The sequence below is a fragment of the Halichoerus grypus genome, chromosome 10, assembly GCF_964656455.1.
Source record: "Halichoerus grypus chromosome 10, mHalGry1.hap1.1, whole genome shotgun sequence".
NCBI classification, from domain to species: domain Eukaryota; kingdom Metazoa; phylum Chordata; class Mammalia; order Carnivora; family Phocidae; genus Halichoerus; species Halichoerus grypus.
The window spans coordinates 9,012,366-9,037,357 of NC_135721.1; the positions used below are offsets into that span (position 1 = coordinate 9,012,366).

General features: G+C 43.2%; 1 long non-coding RNA gene across 2 annotated transcripts; it reads right to left on the reverse strand.

The window, feature by feature from the left end:
- Positions 1-392: 392 nt before the first annotated feature.
- Positions 393-21,599, reverse strand: LOC118546582 (uncharacterized). 2 transcript variants are annotated; one of them, XR_013442147.1, is made up of 3 exons: positions 21,409-21,599; positions 13,224-13,469; positions 393-1,794 (listed from the first exon to the last, which is right to left on the reverse strand). It is a non-coding gene; the product is annotated as an uncharacterized LOC118546582 (long non-coding RNA). The 2 variants fall into 2 exon arrangements; XR_004922665.2 differs by lacking the exon at positions 393-1,794 and adding an exon at positions 3,803-5,673.
- Positions 21,600-24,992: the final 3,393 nt, after the last annotated feature.

Genomic DNA, 24,992 nt, shown 5'->3' on the forward strand with positions numbered 1-24,992 from the left:
AGAGTGTAGGCCCTTTCAACCTGACGCAGTCAACCTCCTCCTCCTTCTCTCTCTCTGCCCCCTTCCTACCATCTCCTGCCAGACCCTCCTTCTCTCAAGGAGCAGCAGGCTTGTATTTCCTCTCTCAGGTGGCATGGTGGTTCCTTCACTCTGCGGCAAACCCTAAGAGGTGCTTGATGGGTGGACTGACTCACCATGCATCCCCCCTTCCAGGGACCCCATGAGCCTTGCTTGCATATCAGAGGTATCCCTTCTTCTTCTTTTTTTTTTTTTTTCAGTTTCTTACTTAATTAAAAACAATTGAGATAACTGTATATTCACATTCAATTGTAAGAACTAATACAGAGAGATCCTGTGGTTTCTTCTGTCCCCATTCCCCCCCACCCCCCAGTGGTACCATCTTGGAGGACTATAGGACAGCATTACAACCAGGATCTTGACATTGACACAGAAATGCCCCCCAAAAGAGGACTTCTGTCACCACCAGGATCCCTCATGTGGCCTTTTTATACCCCCAACTCCTTTCCACTCCTGTTTCCTCCTTAATATCTACCAACCATTACTCTGTTGTCCATTTCTATTCGGAAAGCTGCTATAAATGTGTGCACAGGTTTTGGTGTAGAGCTCAGTCTTCATTACTGTGGGACAAACACAGACACCCCTTTGTGAGAAGTTTGAATCTCCCCTTTGGAAGGTGGGCATCTTGAGCAGCCATGGTGGAGGTTAAGGACTCAGAAAAACACTAGATAATGTATGAGTAATAGTTCAGAATACTGGTCTGTCAGACGTGTATGATGGCAAATTACCATACACATTTATTTGCCCATGTAAGAAAAGATGCCTAATACCTTTGCTTTTTTAGGTAGAATGGCAGTTCCTTCACTCTACAGCAAACCTGAAGGGGGGAGGCTTGATACAATAAGAAATAAGTTGTATGCATAACTTTCCAAATATCATTTTGCATTCAAGGCTACTTTCCAAATGCATGTAGGCAGGCATGGGTCCAAGGTCCCTGGAGAGAGCAAGATTGGTTTCTTCTTCACACGATGTGGGAGGCACTCACCACTGTGCTCGGACTGGCACCATCAACCCCAGGCTTTCAGGGAGAGGAGGGGAGCCAAAGAAGTTTGGGGCTTTCACCCTTTCAGAGCTCAGATCACTAGTGTTTCCATCCTTGTTTTCCAGTTCAAGGGACCGAGGGAGCAGTGGAGACTATGCCAGCCACCGAGTGCCTAGTACTTGCTGGGGTAAAGAATATGCAGAACAAGAAGACTGAGCCAAACATAGGTCGAATTTCATCGCCATAGAAATCCCTTCTATAGGGGAACTGGCTTTCTTTACATGTTCCTACTAACCTTCTCTTACGACCTATATTCCCCTTCCTTTCCTGGAGACCTAATCTCTCCAGCTTTCTGGATCTTGGGGTGTGTCAGACACACAATGAGCCCTTTCTTGGCCCATTTAAATTTTCTTCTTCCCTCTCGCGTTTTAGTGAGGATGTGTGTAGAAAGAGGACCGGAAAAGATGGAGTGTTCTGGTTTCTTTTTCTCTCTCCTCCGATCCTGGATTTCAGGTAGTGCGAAATTCACATTTCAAAATGATACAGGATCAGCTTCTCCGAGAAAAACTAAGAGGTCAGCATTTTCACAGAGTGACTGTCACCAAATGCAGTATATTCCCATGGTATTTATTCTTCTGTTTTGATTTGGGGGACAGCTGGTATAGGTAAGTGCCCAGGTGTCATACCCGTGACTCCACCACCCAATCACAAAGGGGAAGAGCGTTTCCATCATCCTGGAGGTTTCAAAGAAAGGTAAAACTTTAGAGCAAAAGAATGTACAGTAACCAATAAAAAAAAGAAGGAGCTTTTTTTTAAATATAAAAATATTTCAGACTTAGTGTTTGGTGAGGTGAAAAAAGAAAGTAATCTCCAGACAGATGAGCCATGCCTCTTAGGAACTCATGAGTCACACCATGACCCTTTTGTTCCATCTCTTTAATCTCACAAATATTGAGAAACTGCTATGTGCCGCTCGCTCTGGCAGATCCTGTTGTAAGAGCTTTAAACTTAGAAACTCATTTAATCCCGAGCACAGCCCTGGGAGGTAGGTATTGTTATACCCATTTTACAGGTAGGGAAAGTGAGGCAAAGAGAAGTGAAGTAGTTTGTCAAGAGCATGCGGGCAGAGGACAGCAGAGCCACAGAAATGTACACATGCAATGTAGTTTGGTAGGACCTGTGACGGGAGACAGAGCTCCCTAGGGACATGAAAGAGAGTGGGGATTTGAGGTGGAAGGGTGACGGTATTTCAGCTTCAAGAAAAACAGAGGGCAGTGAAACAGCAGGGCAACTTGAAGTAATCATGAGATTGTGCTTGATTGGAGCTCAATGTTGACACGAAAGGGAAGGTGCTATGATAACTAACTCAGGGACCAGATTCCTAGTGCCTTGTATGTCAGACAAAAGGGTTTGGAAATGATTTCTCAGGTGCCTGGAAGACCCCAAAGAGTGTTAAGTATGACCTAATGTGATCAGATTTGCAGTTTATAAAAGTATAAGGGGAAATATGAAAGGGAGGGAGGTTAGGGGCAGGGGGGACCAATGACCAGGGTCCTAGTGTTTGTGGCAGATGAAGGAAACGGCGTGGTCCAGAATCATTCCTGGTTTTGTGCATTACTTGACTTGAGGGATGATGGGAATGCAAGATGGCAGCAGGAGTAGAGGTGAAGGGATGGACGTACAGTGGGGTACCCCATAGAGCTGAGCATAGGCTGTGCTCCGTGGAGCTGGAGCTGGGGAGAGGGATGGGTCTGGAGCGCAGACTGGAGCATCATCAGTTCGCGGATGGGGACCGCAGCCTCTGGAGTGAATGAGATCCCAAAGCCAGAGAGGAAATATAGCAGAGAGTTGGGGCAGAAATCCAGTGATCACCAGCTTATCATGGATGCAGAGAAAGAGGAGGGAAGAGGTCAGAGAGGCAGGAGGGAAACAACACATGAATGGTGTCATCAAAGCTAGGGGACAAGGAGTTTGAAGGAAGGAGGACTCAAATGTCAACTGCCATAAATAGATACCTACGGCAAGGGGGTGAGGGTGGTTCTGTCCAGGAGGATCTGCATGTGCCATTTTCATCTTCAGAAGGGGAGTTTTGTCTTTATTATTAGCACGATTCTCTGACTGATGCTTCCCATCCAAATAGAACATTTTTCTTTACACATGCAAATTGGGTATGGATGTCACCAAGGTGGACGGTGACAGGGCACGGGCAGAGCGCGCAGGCTTGCGTGCTGACGCTCGAGTCCCGTGTGAGTACATGTGCGCAGAGCTGGAAATGGAGGGGACGCAGCAGCCAGATTTCAGAGCAAAACAATGAAGGAAGTGAACGAGCTCCAATCGTCCATTTAATACCCAGAATTTTTAAGTTCTCCAAATCTCACCCAAAATCAATAAAACTGTTGCTAATTCACGGCAATCAAGCTTTTCTTCTGAGAATATAAATTCCTGGTCTTGCAGAACCGGTTTCTACTTGTTTGAAGAGAGTTATGGAAATGCAAGAACGGTGTGAGATGTCTGCGCCTCCTTTTTCTGAAAGGAAGCTCTGGGTCCCTGGGTGACCCTGAGCTAATGAGTCTCGGGCTGGTGAGTCATCGCCCAGCCTGGACTCAGAGATGCTATCAGATTCATTAGCCACCCCCAGCGCCTGCGGCAACCACAGAAAGGCCATTAGCTCGGCCACGTGCCCCCCCCCGTCACCCCACCCCCACCTGTTCCGCCTCTAATTTAATATTTGCAGACATGCTGGGCATTCGTTACTAAAATGTATCATTCTGCACGCAAACACCCTTTGATCAGCTTGACAGGAAACCAGAAGCGCCACGTACTTACTTGGTTTAGCGACATTGTCTTTGCAAAGACTATTTTAGAATGACCCTGAATGTGTCTTTTTTTTCCGCCGAGAAATAAGTCTTTCCAACTTGCAACTTGACTGAGAAGTATCCCATTCACTGTGGGCCAGAGGTCGGGTTTCTGGCCTCCGCCCTGATGCACGCTATAGGTTACCTGTTTGGAAGCGTTTTCCCTGAGTGGTGCTGCTTCTGGTTCGTGGCCCAGTTGGCAGGAGACGTGGCCGTGGTCACACGGGTGGGGGGAAATTGCACGCTCTCCCCATCACTTAGCTGAGCGGCGGGCCAGCATCTGTCCTTCCTCAGACAGCCGGGGGAAACCTGCTGGACCGCACAGACTCAGTGGTACCTCCCTGGGGCCCCAGGCAGAATTTTTGAGCTGTTGAAAGGAGGAGCGTTTTCCTTCTTTGGCTCGGTGGGGTCCAGAGCCGTGTGGGAGTCTGAGCAGTCGTCTAAGTGGCCGGTGGTGGGCTGCTCTCTGGCTTTCTCTGTGCAGTCAGCTCAGCTGGGGTCTGCGGACTGCACGGGGAATGAGTCGTGACTGATCCAGAGAGCTGGGCAGATCTGGTTTCAAGGTCTGTCCCGTAGTTTGCTATTCTACCCCATCCACAGTTTTGCCATTGACATGCCGTAGATCTCCTGACATGATGGGACTAACAGACCATGGGCTTTTTGGTCGTTATTTATACGTTATGGTTGGTTGGTTGGTTTGCGATCAAGCTCCTCTCTTGCCCTGCGCCCCTTCTCCTGAAATGGGAGATAATGGTCTTAGGTGTGTATCCAAACTTTCCTGGCATAGATTTCACAGGCTGTGTGAAACTGTGGAGACTGAGCTTGGTGGAAAGAATCTGGAATTTGAAACTCTGTTTCCAAATGTGGCTTCACCACTTAACTGTTGTGTGGATTGCAAGTCTCTTGGGTTCACTGAGCACATTTTCTCGTCTATTGTGTGGATTGCAAGTCTCTTGGGTTCACTGAGCACATTTTCTCGTCTGTGAAATGGGGATAACTGATGTCTACTTTGTGAGATAAAATATGTCAAGAGCCTCACACAGTGCGTGGGGCTCGGTAGATAATTCTGTCCTCTAAGGACCTTCTCAGAGCTCTGGAGCCGAGGGGAGGATGGGCCCGCCCCCCCCGGAAGAGGTCTCTTCATGCCTGGAAGAGCTGCTGTCCGGCGGGGGACCTCAGTCAGCAGGACTGACTTGCCAGTCAACTCAGTCTAGAAACAGGAGCTAGATTAATAAAATAGTAGCAATGCACCCAGAGGTTCTTGCTATGTGCTCTTCTCAGACCTTATGTCTATTAATTCACGCAATGTTCACAGCCATCTTATGAAGTAAGCCCTATTATCCTTCTTTCACATGTGAAGAAATGCGACCTCAGATTGCTGGAAGAGTTACAGAAAGGTCACACGACCAGCAAGCAGGGGAGTTAAGCACTGAAGGCAGGCGGGCTGGCTACAGAGACCGAGCTCACAACCACAGCACTCAGACTGCCTCTGCGAATACAGTCCTCCAGTCACCTCGATGATAATCTCAGAGTCCTATGTTCACTGCAGAATACACTGCACTCCAGGGTGGGAACCAGCTGTCATATCAGATCGTGACACCTCAGCCAGCTTTCAGGATGTGTCAGAGGCCTTCCCCTCTTATGGTCTCTTGTGGGATGTCCCCCGGCCACGCGTGCTTCATGTCGCTGAAGCTGCAGGATTGAGGTGTTCCCACATCTTGCTCACACTTCCTTTGAATATAGTTATGAAGCCTGGGTCTTAAAAAATTAGAGAAATGGCATAATCTGGGCTGTGATTCTATGTTTTTTGTTTTCAGTGCTATGCAAAATTGTCATCGCCAATCTTGTACAAAGAGCTGTGATTATAAGATCATAAAAGACAGAAAGAAAGAAAGAAAGAAAGAAAGAGGAAAGAGAGGTGCTGCACCTGCAAACATCTAACTGTCTGTGTAAATTAAGAGGTAGGAAATGACTGTCCTTCCGAGTGGTGCCCGTGTTCCTAAGGATATTTTCAAGAAATGTAGTCAAGAGCCTTCCAAGGAAATATTCTCATCCAGTGTTATGAGCTGAAGGGGGAATTGAGGTGTGTTTTCCTCAGAACTTATCTGGCTTCTTGCTTCTACCTCCCCCCAGGCCCCAAGTTCTGGATTTAGCCCCAGGTCCTGATGGTTTTAAGAGCATGTGTGAACGGGAACCTGTGTGTATATATATGTGTGAGTGTGTGTGTGTGTGTGTGTGTGTGTGTGTGTGTAAGTGTATGTATGTGAGAGTATGAGTGCGAGGGGGTGAGTGTGGGGATGTGGGCGTGGTTTAAAGAATGCTGTCAGGATTCAATAGGGAGATACTCCAAGTGCCAGGGTGACTTTGACCTTGAATCCTGTCTGGCCCTAGTTAATGGGATTTTCCCTTGACTTGGTTCTCTCAGACCCTGGGTCTGGCACCATTCCGTGTCTAGTCCCAGTCTCAGAGGCTTTGCCTTCACAGCCTAGAACGTGTAGGGAAGAAGTGCGTCACGCTCTTTCGACAGAAAGAGGAATGTGCTCACAAGCTAGGCATAGGTCCACAGTCTCTTTATCTATCGTTTCCAAATCCAACATAGTCTGAAAACTGAAAGATTTTTTTGTAACTTACATCTGACCTGAGCATATTTGGCAGCAACAGCTGATGTGAACATTAGCTATTTATGCTCCTAAATCTTCCTGTTTGGTGTAGTATTTGTATATTTTGTTGCATGAACTATTAACATATTTATTTGGTTTTGGGTTGCTGCCTCAGAGGGGCAGCATAATACATTCACATCATACATTCACACGCATCATATCACTTTTTTAAAATCTAAAAATATTCTGGATTTCATAATACATTTGGCCCTAAGTATTTTGGATGAGGGGTTGAAGTCTTGTAATTCCATTTAATTCTTGCCAACAGTCTTGTGAAATAATGATTATAACCATATTAAGATGAGAAAACTGATATCAGAAAGCCTGGCTACTTTGTCCACGATCACAAAACCATTATGAGGAAGATCCAGGATTAAATATGTGCTTTTCAGGTTCCGAAATACATACCTTTCCCACGAATCTATATGGTCTTCCCAGCTTCCTTAGGGAGGTAAGCCACGTGTCTGAATAATATGGGCCAGGTTGAAACAGGAGCATGAGCAGGACCATGGGCAGTACTCCAGAAACTCACCACTCAAGGCGTGAGCCTTGGACAGGCAGCTTTGGCATCATCCGAGGTCTCGTTAGAAATGCTGAATCTCGGAGCATACCCAGGACCTACTGAATCAGTATCTGCATTTTATCAAGACCCCTTTTCCCCCACACTACCAGGGGCTTCATCTGCATATTGAAGTTGGAAGAGCCTGGGATAGACGTTTGGGGAGGAATGGACCACATGCCACTCTTCAGTTAGCAATAATCCCCCCTCTGATAAGCCCTATCAGCGGTGATTTTGCCACGGCACACAGATGCCATTCTTGAAAGGTCTCAGAATGGCAGAATTATGAACTTTCACCAGGATCATACTTCAGGGCAGAAACCTCTGTTGGAGGGCAAGTGAGGAGGAGGGAGAGGAATGGTGGCTCCCAGTCCAACAGTGGTTGCCAAAGAGAAAGATGTGCCCACAAAGGTTAAACAATTGCACATTTGTTCTAAAAGTCGATTGCCTTACCGTTTATTTCCCAAGGTAGTGCTATTTTTCTACTTATCAAAGCAAATCTGGCAACTGCACATTTATAGCTGGAAAAAACTCAGAGAACTGGTCTACCAAATAAAAGTATCAGACCAATCTAAATCATAATTATTAATTACTTGCTCATCAGGGGTATGATCCCAGAGCAGGGATTCTCAAATTCGGCACTACTGATAATACAGACTGGACAGCTCTTTGTGGGGGGGCTGTCCTGTGCACGGCGGGTTTTTAGCAGCATTTGTGGCCATGGCCACTACCTTCTAGATGCCAGTTGCACCATCCCCACCACCAGCCGTGAAAATAAAAAATATTTTCAGCTACTGTTCAATGTCCCTGGAGGATAGAGGTGTTGGGGGATGGGAGGCAGGGGTGGGGGGGTGGGGGATGGGAAGGGAGACAATATCACTCTCAGTTGAGAACAACTGCCCTAAAACTTCTTGAATTCATTTATTTTTTCTGTCCTGTAGCTTGCCAAGATCAAGATGTGACCTCCTGATGATTCGTCAAGTAATCAGCACTTGGCTGTTACTAAGCAGACCTCTTCAGAGAGAAGGTTTTCAAATGAATAGACAAAGGACAATACACATAACTGGGCATCGTGATTGCATTGAGGACAGTCCCTTTGAGAAGATTCCTCGTCACATGAGCATCAGTTCTCTTAACCAGTTGTATTCAGGAGAGTTTATATGCTGTGAAACTTAATACATCTGCTCACCTTGGACTTCTTGCCTATCGGACAGGTCATGCAGGAGTTTTTTATAATGAAAACTCCTATGTTTGCTGAAACGCATGACTGAGAGGATTTGGGGCTGGAAGTCAGGTTCCTGGGATAAAACAGAAGGCAGAAGGCAGGCTGCCCACTCTCCATGGGCTGCTGAGAGGAGATAGCTAATGAACCCAATAATGGGAGAAGGCTGAGAAGCATGGGTTCTCTTGCCGATTCTGGCAAATCAAGACTGTGCATAGTTGATAGCTCTCACGTGTCTACTGGTGAAATCCCTGAGAAAAAAGTGTTCTTCATTCTCCTGCAGAGAATGAAACTAATCTAAAGAGTCACAGAACTTGTAATTTCTGGAGGAAAACAACTTTTTCTTGCTACTTTAAGAGTTCCTGCAAAACCAGTAGTACTGGCTGGAGGTGGCCTGAGAAGGAGCAATGGTGGGACCATGGCATCAGCAGCAGATCATCAGTGTGAACATTGAGAGGATCAGCGGCTGTGGTGGGATAGAGATCCCTTAGACAAATTCACTGGGAACTGCATTTGGAGACCCTATGGTCATAATGGGCGAAGTCATCAAGTCAGAAAAAATGCTGACTGTTCTCTCCAAAATGGGTGTCCTACTCTCCAGATTCCTACTCAAACTAGGGTGGGTTAAACTAAGATTAAACATGTAACCACATGTAACCAGTACCCTGACCTTCCACAGGAGACATGGAGGGAAGAGGACCCTGCTCTTGATCTCATGGGGCTCACTGTCTAATGAGCTTTTAATAACCGTGTTCTAATTGAATGCTAAACATATAGCTTGTAAGTGACAAATGAGCTGACTGGATGCTGAAATAGTGATCAGCTGTTGGGCGCACACTGCCATGCTCCCACCATCATCCCATCTCTTTCTTTTCTTTGTCTTCCGCTCATTTGTACGTTGCTTCACAGGGCTTGGATCGTCTTCCCTCTTGCTACTGTCACTGGGCTCAGTTACCACTTTTGTGCCCCTTTCATGCTGGGTTCTGTATTTATTCTTTAGGTTGAACTTGTCTTTCATAGCCCTTCTCTCCACTGCCATCCAGGGCAGGTCTTGGACTCCCCAGCCTGGTCTAGAGCATTGCCACCTGAAGTGTGGTCTGTGGGTCTACTTGGTAATCATCTGCAATGTGATAAGTATGAAGATGGAGAGTAAGCTCTTAGAAACTTTTAAGAGCAACCTTAAAGAGCAAATTTTTAAAAGATTTTATTTTTTTATTTGACAGAGAGAGAGCACAAGCAGAGGGAGAAGCAGGCTCCCCACCGAGCAAGGAACCAGATGCAGGACTCGATCCCAGGACCCCAGGGTCATGACCTGAGCCGAAGGTAGACGCTTAACTGGCTGAGCCACCCAGGCATCCCACAGAGCAATTTTATAATCCAATAATACTAATCTAATCTAAAGTATTAATTACATATTAATCTAATATAATCTAATAATAATACAAATTGGGTTTTTTATTTTGTATTTCTTTTCATCTCTCTCTTTTTTTGGTAATTCATTTGGAATACATTTCACAAATTTTGGTCTTCTAAAGATTGAGGAAAAACAAAATTGCTCTTTATACAAGTAGTTTAAGAAGCACTCACAAGTCTGGGGGCCCCATCGGGTTGCTAGACCCCAAGTGGCCTCATCCTTTGTCTTTCATCTTACCTCTCTTAGTCATTCTGCGCACAGAATAACCCCAACCTCTCCTCAGAGAGGCTGGTCCAACTGATCACACTTAGTAAACAGCGTGTGTTCTAGGTTAGCTCTGCTCTGAACTGTGGTGAGGCTGGGCATTGACTAACCCCGTGGTGAGAGGTAGGCGAACACCTTCTTAGCAGAAGAAGGAGACAGTCCCTTCTTTTTGATCTGCTGTATGGCTGCTCATTCCCCGAGTAGCAGCAGAGCTGCTGAGCCAGCCCTGCACTTGGTGACAGGGGAACTCCTGTGGCTGTGGACCTTTCCTATTGCTTGTTCACCGTGCGGTGGTTACAGCTACACTCAATGTGTCACCCACAGAGCGGCAGTTCTCGCCAAATGGAAAAGGCAAAAAGAGAGGACGCACATGTGCTTATGAATCCTCTGAACGATCAGATTACACATCAAAATGAGAACTTTGGGTAAATGTCAAAGTTAAACACAGAAAAGTGGGCAATGTGAATACTAAAAATGTTGGAAACCTTTTTCTAGAATTTTCAGTATAAAGATACTTTTTGAAGGAAGTCCTGAGAAAGATCCTGGGGCAATAATTAGAGAGGCTATGTGGCAGAGATAACCAGCAGGGGTCCGGAAGTGATAGCTTCACAACTCATGTCCACGGGAGCTTGAGCCTCAGTTTCCTCATCTATGAAACAAGGGTTCTTCTTCCTTTTTTTTTTTTTAGGTTTTATTTATTTATTTGAGAGAGAGAGAGCGTACAAAAGAGCATGAGCTGGGGGAGGGACAGAGTGAGAGAATCTTCAAGAATCCTTTCCACTGAGCACGGAGCCAAGTGTGGGGCTCGATCTCATGACCTGAGCAGAAACCAAGAGTTGGACGCTTAACTGACTGAGCCACGCAGGCAGCCCCGGAAATGGGGGTTCTAATGTGACCTGCTGCCGGGTCAATGTAGGATTAAAGAAGTTAATGCAAACATATCAGTCATTTAAAACAGTGCCTCAGACATCCTGTGGGCAGGTTGATTAAACCCTCTGGGCTTCAGTTACTTAATCTATAAAATGCAGAAAATAATACTCTTGACCTCAGAGGGTTGTCCTCAAAGAACACCTTATGCCGTCAGCTCCATGAACGTTCGTTTTCTTTTCCGAAGACTCCATTCTGAGAAGTGCACAGAGCACCGTGGATTTGTCTGATGCTGTGTGTGCTGCATGGCGCAGTCCTCAGGCTCTATCAGGAGGCATCCTCAAAGTGCTGTTGTGTTTTCAAAAGCAAATTAAAACTGGTGGAGGTTTCTAATGAGCCCATTCAGTCAGTCATTCAACAGACACTGAGCAAGGGCCTGCTTTGTGCCAGTCATTGTTCTGGGCACTTGGGGTGCGTCTGTGAGCAGAATGAGCATTCTTGCCCCCAGGGAGCTCTCATCTGGGGAAGGGAGTTGATCGGGCCAGACACTTGGAACAGAATTATATGGCACAGTCGAGAGGGGTAAGTTCTATGTCAAAAAGAAGTGGGTCTGGATCAGGAAGAGTGGGAGTGGGGTTGGCCAGGGAGTGGGGCAGGCTGTGGGAGTTCACAGTGTGGTCCTGGTGGGCCTCATATGGAAGGTGTGATTTCAACAAAGCCTCGAAGTTGGTGGAGGAATTAGCAAGTGGAACCTGTGGGAAAGCATCTCTAGGGGAAGAAACAACAGAGGAAAGGCCCCAAGGCAGGAGTGTGTCTGTTGTGTTTGAGGGACAGGAAGGAGGACCAGGTGGCCAAACCCAACACCATGATCTCAAGTGCTCTTGATTTTTCACAAACTCTGGCCCATGGAGTCTGGAAAGGACTGCTCCAATGGGCAGAGCCCTGGGGTGACACGGCACCGAAGCCTTCCTGCCCTCTGCTACATGACAGTAGTGTCCAAACTGGAGTTGTGGGTCCACGCTACGGCTATGTCTCTGTCCCTGAGTGTCTCAAGTAGTCACACAATCCCTGTGCCTCGACACCACACTGGGCCTCTCCAGCAACAACTAAGGCCCAGCCAGAGGGAACGTGGAGCCCACTGCCATGAAACTGACAGTCACTCTGTCCCATTTAGTCTTGGGGGGGGGCGGTCCACACCAGGCTCGGCAAGCTTTCCTCTCTCCCCTCTTGAAAGAGGAAGCATTTCTCAGACAAGCTCTACTGTCTCTATGAACCTCGGGCAGGAAGAGCAAAGCTATGCCGATGCTGTGTACCGAGATGTCTTGTTTGCCGGGCAGAATATTACAAGAGAACAAAGGCTTTGGTTGTCCTCAGCGGGGTGAACACTGTTCCTCTGCGGCAGGCCTCCCCAGGCTCTGTCTTCCACGTTATCTTCATGGCCACTGAGACATCAAGTTTGGAATGACAAAGGGCTGCCCACTTTCCTCTGGGAGGACAAGGGTGGGATGCCTTTCACAACTCATTGATGGTCTGCTTTATTTCAGGAGACTCATATTTGTCTCTTTGATAAAGAAAATAAAAAAAATAAATAAAATAAAATAAAACACTTAATGATATAGAACAGAAGTCATGTCAGTGGTAGATGGCCCTGTCTTACTTTAAATTGGGGCCACATTTTTCTCTAGAGTGGGGTTGTGGGTCATGAGAGGCCCACAGAATTAATTTCTTCTAGCACCTTCACTATAAGGATGAGGACCCTGAGACACAGAGAGGTCAGCTGGCATGCCCAAGGTCACATGGTTGGTGGCCAAGCTGGGACCAGCATCCAAGCCTCCTGTTTCCAGCCCAGCAAGTTTTTCACAATATTGCAACTCCAAGACTGACTTTTTTCTCAAGTTTTTTTGTTTGTTTGTTTTTAATTTGTTTTTCCTCCAAGCCCACTACTAGATATAGTTTTCTCCTCCCATTTTCCTGTTAACTTAAGGCCAACTAGTTCATTCTGCCTTCAAACCAGGTCTCATATTTGCCCCTTTATATGAGGCACTGGGCAAGAGCTTGGGGAAAATTAAGAGCAAATAAGAAAGAAACGTCAATCTTCAAGACGCATAAATTCTAGGAGGAGAGACAATCATTAAAAAATGCACATAAACATAGTACTGTATACCAAGAAGAATGCTAGTATCTGCTCAGGTTAAGTGCAAGGACAGGCAAGTTTTGCTAGAAGAGAAGGGATAGAGAAAAGTGAGGGGGGTGGCGGGCCATGCCAAGTTTTCATCTAACTTTCTTCCATTTATGAAGAAAAAGTTCTGTTTGGAAACTCACCTTGTCATTAAGAATTATCAACACCCCGAGTTTCCATGTTGGTGGGAAAGGCTCTGGTTGTCGCAGGAATAGAGTGTGGATATTTTAAAATGACAGCTTGAAGAAAGCCTTTCTGTTCTCCATGCGATCACCATTTTGGAGTCCGAACGAGAGCCTGATATTGCTTGTAAGTTGATCTCACTCCTTGAGGTCACTCTTCATAAATTCTCCCAGAGTCCAGGGCCTCCTCTTAAATATACGAGGTGTCTATCAAGGCAGCACAGACAATGTTATTTGAAGGTACATCGTGGGACAGAACAAAAAGTTCCATGTGAGATTAACTAGAAAATTTATCCAATGGAATATTTGTGCTTCACATATTATTATAACACATATGGCCCTGGATTGAAAAATAAATATGATGTTCCCAGTTTGAATTAAATACTATTTTCTCTGTGTTCCCAGAATATTTGTGCATGGTTCTATTGCTCAGTAACAATTCAACTCGCATGTATTCAGCATGTACCAGGGTGCCAGGAATGTGGCAGACGTTGAGGGTATAGAGATCGAATAAGAAATTGACATAGTCTTCTCATTAGTATTGAACACAATATCTTAATATTGTAATATTATAATGCACTGTGGGAAATGTAATAAACCCTAAAATCTACATGACTCAATATAGTGCAAGTTCATTTCTTGCACACAAACGTCTAAAATTTCAAGAAACTTTCAAGAAACTCCTTAAGATCAGTTGTGTGCCTTTCCTTTTTTTTTCTTTTCCGTTGTTCTTTTATTTCTTTTTTTACTCTTCTAGTCTGTTGGAAGTGACAGCTGGAGTCCTGGCTACCATCTTAGACCCTGAGGTTGAGGATCATATCCATGGATTATAGAGTGGAAGGTTAAAAAATGCTTAAGGCCCTGCAAGACTTTTTGGAACAAAGTGAATGAAGTGGACTTGCCTCAGATTTTATGTGAGAAAGAAATAAACTCCAATCTTTTCACTGCTTAAGTTCCTGTGGGATTTGTTAATTACGACTGAACCTAATCTTAAGTGACACGTAAGCAGAGGGAAACACCTGTAAAAGACTTGGAATTACATGGGGATTCTGGAAAGAGTTGAGAACTTGGTGTTGCTGTAATATAAGGCGCTTAGCCTCGGACAGGGATAGGCAAATGTTTTCCTTAAAGGTCCAGATAGTAAATATTTTAGGCTTTGCAAGCCACATGATTTCTGTTGTAATTATTCAACTCTGCTATTGTGCAGTGAAAGCAGCCACAGAAAATAGTGTAAAGGAATGTCAATAGCTGTGTTTCAATAAAACTTTATTTCTAAAAATAGGTGGTGAGCCAAATTTGATCTGCTTAGAGGATAATCATGCTGTATTGTTATATCATTGATAATTTATATATAAGCCCCTCATTTTTTTTCCAGCTATATGTTCAGGTACACAACATATGATGTTGGAAACGGAGACTGTTCAGTTGACATCTGTGCAGTGAGCAGGTGAATAGGCTAAGCCAGTCCTCTAACTGTGCTTATTTAGATCTACTCTGAGTGCTAGGCGGTAATCGCCTAATTCATTCCTTCCTACAGATCCCCATTTTTCACCTCTACTAAGAGTTTTCAGGGTCTTAAGTGAAAGAGGAGACTAGTGGTGGGATATTTCTAGAAGCTTGGCAGCTTACAAAAATGGGAAGTTTTAATTATTTGGTGGCTGAGCCTTTTGGCATTTTTCTCTATTAATGGCCTGAGACTGATTTGAGAGAGGTCTCCTCTAATAGAGCATTACTATACCCACGTCAAGCAAGAGGTTTTTACAGCATTTGGGGGGATATCTGTTCATGATGGAAAGTACTCTGAAGTACGGGACAGAAGTCTTCATTTAGTGTTTTACTTTGCTGGGACAAAGTGTGGAAAACCAATTAATCTTTGTAAGTCTTCTTCATCTTTAAAATGATCCCAATGCTATCTACTTCAGAACTTTTCTGTGGGAATTGAAATAACTTTTATCAAGAATACAAAGTGCCTTGTGCTTTGTGGTTCAATGGGAGTTGCAAAGAAATTACATGGATTTATTCTTCAAAACCAAAATCAGAAATGGTCAACAATTTGACCTGTCTTCTTTGCCCAAACTAGTGAGAAGCATTTGTTTAACGAAATGGTATTAAATTCTTCCCATATGCCAGATAATATAATACAGGTTTGAATCAATTCCTAAAGTGGGAACTCTAATATTGGTGGTGGCATATTATGGGGCAGAATGCAGGAGCTGTAGGAAGATGTTTGCATGAGCTGGTACATCTTTAAGTCATATCCCTGCACTCAATGTATAAGAAAACACAGAAGAAAGACACATTCTAAAAGGTGGAGAGGACAAATTGGTCTTTGAAAACACATTAGGCCTTATGCATAATAGAATTCAAATCATTGATCCATAGTTGGGAGCCATACAGACAGGAAGCAATAATGTCAGGAATTCAAATGCTTAAACAAAATTGGATCTAAATGGACCAAAAGTGAATGTTTCTCAAATGGATCTAGAATGCTTCATACTAGACTTTGAGCAAACATTTGGGGAATTGGCAAGAGCAGAGAACCTGCAGATGTTTTCCATATACATAGTATATATTAAATAGCTGAGTGAACTCTAGAATTCAGGAAATGTTCAGACATATAGGGAAATTATTAAGTGGATAAAAATCTGTTTGCTCTCCTGACACCCTCCCTCTTGTCTAAATCAATTATGAACATTCATCTAACCCACCCATATAGGTCACAGAAACTCACACTGATCAGAACTCTGAGAAAATCTGGAAACTGAGAAGTATTAACTAAGCTTTTATCATTAATTGTTATGCTTCCTTTTTTCCCTTCTAAGCTTTTATTGGGAAATTTTCCCCAAAGCTATAATTACACTGAATAATGACAGAACTTATTTAATGAAGCAGAGAGCAGAAACTTTTTGAGATAGCAAAATTTGCAACCAATTAAATATTAATGAAAAATAGTCTGTCTCAGAATCCATTTTTTTCATATTCATTTTATCTCATATTTTCATTTAATCTACAGAAAGTTCAATCATCACTTATATTAGAATTAATGAAATAAAAAATGTATGAATAATTTCATGATTTTCCCAAGAGCAGTTTTTCTGTACCAATTAAGAATATGAATGAAAAAGAGGTTAAAATCACTGTAAAGAACCATACATTTCTAGATCATTAAAATAAATGCTACCAAATGGTCATCATAATGGAGAGAATAGCTTTATTAGTATGTGTGTCCAGTTGCTGATTTTTTTTTTAAGTTTTTATCTGGTTTAGTTGTAGAATAAAGTCCTGATGTTATATGAGTAATATCTCAATCCAAGTGACATTCCAAATATTTATTTCATGGGGTAGGTTTATGCTAAGGTACCAATTCTCTTTTATTTTAGTTCTGCAAATAGCATACATAAAACCCAAACTTTTTTATCTTAGAGTGATATGAAGATTTTTAAGTAACAAAAAGTATGCTATAAGTAATATCAAGTGGGTAGGCAACATACTGTAACCAAAGATTGATGACAAAATGTTATGTGGGAGCTTCGGGTGCCGATTTCCTAATTTCAGGGTGAATGCCAAGACTTATCTGGATTCAGGGATTCCCTCTGTCAGCTCAGTTGAACAGTCATGGTATCTTGGATACTAGCTCCCCTCCTGTTTATTTAGGTATAATTTTTGCACTTCCTGCCTTCTCATGAACCACAGGCCATGCAGCAGCTATGGGCTCATGATCTCGTCCACACCTGGGCCACAAAATCCTTCTTCCTCTATACCTATCAAGAAGGGAAATAGGACTTTTTAATAGGTGGCAGCCATACTGACTGTCTTTTAATATTTTCTGTCTTCTAATATTTTCTTTTTCTTTTTCCTTTTTTTAAAGATTTTATTTATCTTTTTTTGAGAGAGAGAGCACAGACGGTGGGAGGGGCAGAGGGAGAAACAGACACTCCGCTGAGCAGGGAGCCCAATGCAAGGCTCGATCCCAGGACCCCGAGATCATGACCTGAGCCCAAGACAGACACTTAACTGACAGAGCCACCCAGGCACCCCTCTTCTAATATTTTCTAATTAACCTATTTCACTAGAATGTTAGTTCCTTGGAGGCAGGAATTCTATTTGTCTTTTTTACTGTAGGTCCCCTAGTTCACAGAAAATTATGTGGCATAAGACAAACAAAAGAAGTATTCTTAATGACTTATCCAGAGTTATTTCCTACAACTTTTGGCTTTACAAGGACCCTTCTGCAAACTCAACCTTGCTCATTTCTATATAGTCTCTATATATCAGTTAATATTTATTTTTCTTTGTTTATTTTTAAAGATTTTATTTATTTATTTGACAGAGAGGGGGAGAGAGAGAGCGAGAGAACACACGCAGTGGGAGAGGCAGAGGGAGAGGGAGAAGCAGACTCTCCGTTGAGCAGGGAGCCCAACGTGGGGCTCAATCCCAGGACCCTGAGATCATGACCTGAGCTGAAGGCAGATGCTTAACTGACTGCGCCACCCAGGCACCCCATATCAGTTAATATTTAATATAGAAATTTACATAGTTATTTATTTACAAATAACTATAGTTATTTACATTATACTTGAATTTGTCCAAGTGGAACCATTTATCCTGAACCGTAAAGCAATATTCTTATTGAACCATTGATAACACACTAAAAAAGTGGCTAGAACTACACCGATCCAGTCACTGCCGACGTAAGAGAAACAGAACAAAACAATAATGGCTGAATCAGGAAGACAACTGGAATCATATCTTACTAGTTTGGTGGGGCTCCTGGGTGACTCAGTCAGTTTGGTGTTGACTCCTGATTTCAGCTCAGGTGTGATCTCAGGGTCATGACATCGAGTCCCATGTTGGGCTCCACACTCAGTGGGGAGTCAGCTTGAGGTTTTCTCTCCCACCTCTCTTGGCCCCTCCCCCCTCTCAAATAAATAAATAAATCTTAAAAGAAAATATTTTACTAGTTTGGGGACTGAAGCAATGGGACATAGAACTTTGAAAACTTTTCTAAATTGCTTTAAAAAAAGAAAAAGTCAAGATTTGTTCCTTTTTAAAAATCTCATGGAGTAGAAGTAGATATAACTATTCCATGACAATCACAATGTGTTGATAAGAGTACTTTGTTTTAAAAAGTCCCCCAAATATTGTGATGATCTTTCACTGTGCATTGTGGTGTTAGCATCTTATTGTTTCCCGTGCTCACATATTGAAATTATCTTGCCATTTTTAATAGTATCCAGGCCTAGAATCTTATTTGGTTTCAATCGGTGGTTTTCCTGACTAATACCTGCTTTACTTGTGCTCCTTTTGCCTTTTACTTTTTCTAAAACGATTTACTCCATTCCCTTAAATATCCTTCAAGGCCCTATTTCAAAGCAATTCTTTTATCGTCTGTGTCAAAACTCACTTCCGAAGGTAATTCAGTTCAATTTTATGTAATGAATTGATTTAGTGTATATCCACTATGTGCCAGGCATTTTGCTGGGCATTGAGGATATCATGCTACACAAAGTACACATGATCCCTACCTCCATGGAGCAAAAGAAAACCTTCTCATAAGACTGAGATCAAGTGGGGGATTAATATAATCACGTACATACATGGCAAAATTACTGCCGGGATCAAATGAGTTTAAAAACAAAACAACAAACACCAGTAATAAAGGAAGTAGGAATGGAAATAAAAAGTTATTCTTTTAATACACACACACCATCACTTCAGGGTGCCCACAGCCCCTCTCCTATGCCCTTCTCTGGCCATTACCTCTTCTTCTGTTCACATAAAAGGTGGACTTTCCTAAGGGGGGTGGTTAGTTCTGAGGTCTGGCCTTAAAAGATGGAGGGGCTGAGGATCAGTGAGAATGGAAGGACAGTGATCCGTAGGAAGTGGGTGTGGAGTCTAGGGACCTCATTGCAGTTTCCCTTCACCAAGAGCTCCCAATATCAGTTTAGAAATTCAAGTTGGGGACATACTAAAGGCTCTTTCTGGGTAAGAGTGGGCTCACTTGGATAATCTTATCATCAGCCACAAAAGAAGCCAGAAGAGAAATAAATATTATCTTCAAAAAGGTGAAGGAAAAAATACCTTCAACCCAGAATTTTATTCCCTGCAAAAGTTCACTCAATATTGAAAACAAATTAATTATAGTTTCATACATAGGAGGACTTCAAGATTTTACTAGGCACAGTCCTCATTAAAGATATTTCTAAAAGATATACTTTAGGAAGATGACAAGTGAACCCGGGTAAAAGTAACAAGAGTAAGTGGTATTGAAATCAGTAAATCATGTCGGAAGCTATTGGTTATAAAAGAAACTATTTCATATCAAAAATATAAAATTAAAATTCCAGACAGCAGTGATAAATTTGTAATGCTCAGTGACGATTACAAATAAGAAAGTATCTGTGTTCTAGAAAAAGACAAAAACCTAACGTACTTTAGACATTTTCTAAAAGTATAAATAAAGGTGTGCATTTAAAAATTAAGAATAATGAGTGTGAAACTAGAATTATGATTATAGTTTCCCAAACACTAGAGAAGGAAAAATTTTTAAATCAAAATAAATGAGAGAATACAAAAATTACCATCAATACAAAGTAAGTCTGGAAAGGAGAAAAAAAATGTAAATGTTGATTCACAGAAGAGAGTGTGGTAGAAGACAGTGAAGAGCTTGGACCCCAGGTCTCTGTCGATACCAGGGGGATGGCTAGGGCTTTTCTCTTCTTCTTCTTCTTTTTTTTTTTTTTAAGATTTATTTATTTATTTGAGGCAGGGAGGGACAGAGGGAGAGGGAGATAAGAGAATCCTCAAGCAGACTCCCACAGAGTGTGGAGCTGGATATGGGGTTTGATCCCAGGACCATGAGATCATGACCTGGACTGAAATCAAGAGTTAGCTGCTTAACTGACTGAGCCACCCAGGAGCCCCAAGCCTCTGGCTTTTCTATCTGATGAATACTCTAGGCAGTGAAACAGCAGTAGGGGCCAAAGTTCTGCCATATCATACTGCATTGGGTGCTAGCCCCTGCTAACGCTGGGGAAGGAGCTGTGCTTCCCCACTCATGCAATTTAAAAGCCTTAGAGCTCAAGAGGTGGAGGGACTTGCCTTACCTACTGACACCCAGACATAACAGATCCCTGTGCACTGTCCAGGGTATAACCGGGAATGGGTACCTGGGAAGGTGAATCTTATGTGTCAGCTTGGCTGGGCCTGGGTGCCTGGATATTTGGTAAAACATCATTATGGTCATTTCTGTGAAAGTGTTGTGCATGAGATTAACATTTAATTCAGTGGACTTTGAGTAAAGCTGACTGCTCTCCATTATGTGGTTGGGCCTCGTCTAATCAGTAGAAGGCCTGCATAGAATACAGACTGACTTTCCCTGAGCAAGAAGGAATTTGGCCTGCACTGCAACATTGACTCTTCCCTGAGTCTCCAACCTGCCAGCCCATCCTGCGAATTTTGGACTTGGCAGCCTCCGTAATCATGTGAGCCATTTCCTAAAAATAAATCTCTATCTCTTTTTCTCTCTCTGTCCACACACACACACACACACACACACACACACACACACACACAATTTGGATTTGATCTTTTGGAGGACCCTGACCCCCGACTAGTACTGCCCCCAAACTGCCTCTGCTCCTGTTTCCATGAGTTTCTCCTAGTAAATATTTTCCATAAAGTATGGTGTATTTGCTTTTCTGTGTTCAAAAATAGAGAAAATACACTTTACCAACAAGAACTAGAGTACAGTTCTTTGTACAAACTAATAAAATATGCATACCTTTAGCAACATCAAGAAAACACTGAGAAATGTCATTGATAGACAATATTAAAAACAAACAAATGGCAGAAAAACAAACAGTAAAGATTTAAAATTCTTAAGAAGATAGTCTGAAAAACTTTATGCCAATGAATTTCAGAATTTCGACAAAGCTGGTATTCTTCTAGAAATAAACCATACACCTATTTTTCTTTTTTTTTCTTTTTCTTTTCTTTAAATTCAGTTAGCCAACATATTTAGTTTTTGATGTAATGTTCAATGATTCATTAGTTGCATATAATACATCTATTTTTAAGAAGAGAAGACATCTGAGTAAGCCCATAACCATTACTAAATTTCTTGGGTAATCAAAGTTTTTCTTACCAAGAGATTCCAGGCTCACACGATTTCCAGGTAGATTTCACTAAATTTTCAGAGAAGAGGTAATCCCCATGCTAAGCCAGATGATGCAGAGAATTTCAAAAGAGAAGAGTTTTCTAACTTATTTTATCAGCCAATATAATTTTAGTGCCAAAAATAAGAAAGTTTTGATCACTTATGAACATAGATTAAGAATCCTCATCATATATTAACAAGTCAGATCTGTTCGTGTACACAACAGCGTCAGTTTTATTTTACTTGCGTTGCTGTTTGCATATTCATGTTTCAGTGAACTGTGATGATTTCAATGGTGGGAAAGACAGACGCTGCATAATGAGCCTGTGTTCGAGGGAAAGTGGGCACAGGAAGGTGTCGAGACACGAAGGAATAGCATCTAACCTAGTCCTTGGTGTTCAAGAGGGAATGACAGGCCCGTTGTTAAGAATGAAAGGGTTATTCAGGAAGATAGAATCTAAGGACATCTGAGGCCAACGGGGCAGAGAAACACTCTGTATTGAGAGCGCCCGGCAGCTCTGAGTCACTGGAGTGGCGGGCCTGTGACGAGAGTCGGGCACAAGATGAGCTTGGCTGTTAGACCTGCTCCACGGAAGGTCTCCCGTCCTGGGCCGGTTCTTACCCAGTGCTCTGAACTGACATCCCCATGAACGCTGCTTTGGCTCCCGTGTTCCTTGACCTTCCACCAACTGTTGGTATCCCCTTAGTCAGGGCAGAGGCGATGCTGTTTAATCTGTCTGTGAGTAAGGAGTGTTTCCCCATGAATCTGGAACAGTTGTTTTTACTCTCGTCTTCCCTTTGCCTGCTCTGGGCCTTGTCTGTGGTGGGCCCTCAACACCTCTTCGCTGACTGATTAATGGCCAGTTAATTAAATCAGACACATGGCTCGACTGTTGTGGGGAGGAAACCAGAAACAGATGGAACGTGAAATGCTGGAAGAATTTGCAAGGAAGGATGGGGCATGGAAACAGGCGAATTCACATCTTTAAAGAAGCAATGGGTCAACAGGCGGGTGGGGGCCTCAGCTCTCCTTCCAATGAACAGCATTTCCACACAGAGCCCAGGGCCAAGGGACTTGGAGTCAGTGGCCTGCGCTTGAACACAGCGTGTTGCCGGGTGGACGAGTGGCCTTCAACCCCTCGTTGGAAGCCTTCTGAATGACCGTTCCCTCATCTGAAAATGGGGAAAATAGGTACTTCACATGGTTGTCGTAAAGACCACACAAAATACTGCCCCGTGACAGTGCCTTAAAATCTGCAAGCCGTTACTGCCTTGGATTTACCAAGCCTGCCTGCTTTCTGCCTGCGAAAGACAAAGCACGCTGAAAAACAAAATCCAAACCAATGCAAAAAAACACAAAAAAACAAAAAAACAAAAATCTAATAGAAAGCAGGAAACGATGTCAGGCGTGAAACCCTGGCATCCTTCCCACATGGAGGAGCACTTCCCATAAAGGCATATATATAACGGGGTGACTGGAAAACCTCAGGAAAGCTCCATGTCCTCTCCTTCCTTGCTTCGCTCTGCTCGGCTCTAGCCCCCTGTAAAGAGAACCTGCCCTGAAGTTCATCCTTATTATCCTGGAAGCTGCAGATGTGATGGGCAAAGTCGCTGCGTTTCCTGACAGCAGGTTTGTGCCTTTCCGAGTCACCTCCGGGGCAGCCCCAGGCCCTCAGAACTCACTCACTGCTCTGTCAGCAAGAACGCAGGGAGCAGCACGCTGCAAGCCAGGTCCCTGGGCCACGCACACTGCCTGTGAATAGTAATCACCTTTATGGTTCTCTAACTCACACCTGCCCTCCTCCCTAATAAATCAGTAATACACCTAATTTTTTTTTCTTTTTCAACCAATAGAGGGACTGCAAGGTTTTAGAACACACTGATTACTATCGTGATGGCCACAGTTGTTTAATTAGTGCTCAACTCTGGCTTCTATCCGCTTCCAGATCTGGGGCATCACAGTTCTAATCTCGAGGGCAGGGACATACTTTTCTGTACCTGACTGTGCCTTTAGCTGGATACGTGACCTTGGAAATTGTTCTCTCGGTGCTGCCCTTTCTTCACCGAGGGAAAAGTGGAGCGTGGTTTGTGGCTAGATGTCACTACAGTCCCTTTGCGTACAACTGTCCTCTTCCCCCTCGTCTTAGCTCACCGAATGCACACTCAGGTGGGAGCCCTCACGGGCACCTGACGGCTGTGTTGCGGCTTTGGCAGAGTTGTGCGACCTTCTCTCCCACGGTAGTCGAGCTGATTTCCACTGATTTCCCACAGTAACTGATGGTGTCCCTGTGGGGGGTCAGAGCACCTCTCACTCAGAACAATATTTGATTCTGTTGGCTTTCCTAAAGGGCCATTCCCGTATTGAGTGGGGTCAAATCATTTGGTGGACTTCTGCGACCTCCTCCTGCACAGGAAAATAAGAATGCATTGTTGTTCTTTTGCCCTTGAAAGCACCGATAATCAGCATGCTTGTCTGTCCCAGGAGCCACAGAGATGACAGGGGGCATGAAGTTTCATGACATTGGCCAGTCCATTCACCTAGGACACCTTCTGCTCACAAATTGCACCCTGTTGCTCTCATCAAATGAGTCAGTGGGTTGGGGATGTATGTGCTTTTTGTTCTTATAATGCAAATTGCAAGTGGCAAGAGGGGTCTTTTAATACCAGAGCTTGATGGGAATTTTGAAATTTTCTATGAAACCAGATGTCCAGTTTTAGTAAAATTTAGTGAACTATGTAGTATAGATGTTTATAGATATTAAACATGTTTATTATTGATTCTTATCTTTCAAGGGTCTAAATTGATCTAAATTTCTTAAAGAATGGCTAAAAATGAAGAAAAGAACAAGAGGTGCAGGCATGATATTATTGTCAAGATAGGACCTTAGGCACTTCCTGTATTACAAGATGAGTTGATCATAATAATTTTGGGGATAGTTATCATCTTCATTTGCGTAGACTGCATAAAAATCTAGAAGATTTACCAAAAACAATTGTCAGTAAATATCTTGAAATACCAGTAAATTCTGAAAAATCAGTAAATATCAGTAAATATTCAGTAAACATTTTGAAATATCTTGATGTAAAAACATAGGTTTCAATTTTGAGACTGTTTTTGTACATGAAGAAAAAATGGTACATCTGTATTGCAAGAAAAAGTAACATAAACAATTCTGGGATTTATTGAGGATGCAGGTTGTATGAGCTTCAGTGCCTCTTTTTGGGGGCCAATCTCCTTTTCTGCCAAGCGAGAACTTGAGATTTGAAGCCAACTTGAAGCAACTCTACTACTTACCAGCTGAGGCTCACAAAAGTTCAAATACCTTCCTTATCTGTAAAATAGAATTCTACAGAACATGCCTCATAGGGTTCAAGAAGAATCAAATGCAGTATGGCATGCTGAACACCCAGCACATTCATGACACTTGTGAAGCCCTTAATGAATGGTAAGTATGATGAATTTTATCATTCCTGGTGTGGGAAACAGAGTCATTACCTGAAACTTTGATTCTCACTCTGTTTTTAGGTAGACATGGTAAACTAAAGTCAATGAAATTGTTATGTTCTATATG